The sequence below is a fragment of the Oncorhynchus gorbuscha genome, linkage group LG11 (assembly GCF_021184085.1).
Source record: "Oncorhynchus gorbuscha isolate QuinsamMale2020 ecotype Even-year linkage group LG11, OgorEven_v1.0, whole genome shotgun sequence".
NCBI classification, from domain to species: domain Eukaryota; kingdom Metazoa; phylum Chordata; class Actinopteri; order Salmoniformes; family Salmonidae; genus Oncorhynchus; species Oncorhynchus gorbuscha.
Window position 1 is genome coordinate 49856025 of NC_060183.1, and position 1073 is coordinate 49857097.

A 1073-nucleotide genomic window follows, 5' to 3' on the forward strand; every position below is an offset into this window, starting at 1 on the left:
ACAAAAGTGACTCCAAAATACGACAATATTTTTCAACATTCAGTTCCTTTTGGGCTAAAGATAATCCAAAACAAACCTCAAATGCATCCAACAAAATGCATCTCAAATCTAAAATGATGGAATATAGAGCCAGATTAAAAAATGTTGCTTCACTGTCCAAACACTCCCCTCCATATGTAGAAAGGGCAATCTTAGTGAAGTGATGTGCTCAGAAACGGAGGGCTTTTAAAGCTGAGTGTTCAGGCACAAGGACGACAATTTATGATATTCATTTGAATTCCTTCTCTGTTCAAATGTGCAGTACTGCAATTGAATGTGTCTAAATATAATTTCCAATCAATTTGGAAGATGCCTGAACTTCAATTTGAACTATTTGGTATTTATTAGGATCCCCCATTAGCAGCTTCAAAAGCAGCAGCTACTCTTCCTGAGGTCCACATGAATCATGATATAATCCACAGTACAGAACATATTAGTCAAGGACTGAAATACATACATTTTAAAACATCACACAGCCTACATGTCAGCATATACACACAATATCTAGGTCTAATAAATTGTGTATATATATTTATATATATATGGCTGTGTCTCTCCAGGCCCCTTTGTGCAGTAAAGTGTTATTTTATCTATTTAAAAAAAACTGGTTTTATTGCTAGCTTGAGTTACCAGGGGTGGCAGAGAGTTCCATGTAGAGTTTCCCAGCCTCTGTTCTGGACCTGGGGACTGTGAAGAGTCCTTTGGTTGCATGTCTTGTGCTGTACTGATGAGTATCCCGAACTGTGTGTCAACAGATAGTTCTATAGGCTTCCATTAAATCTCCAGATTGTATCATGTTGTTTTGAGTTGATGATATTGATCCATGAGAGCAGTGAGTGAGGGCTGTGAAAGCCTCCACATCCCATTTACATGACGTTCTCAACCTTTCTGGGAGGTTATTGGCTATAAGTGTATCCTGGCGGAAACTTTTTTTTTAGAACTGGTCCCGGCCAATCAAGAAGGTAGATTTAGTAGCCTAAGTTATCTAGCTCCTCGATGCTTTCGATTGACTAGCAAGGCGTGTTAGTGTGGGT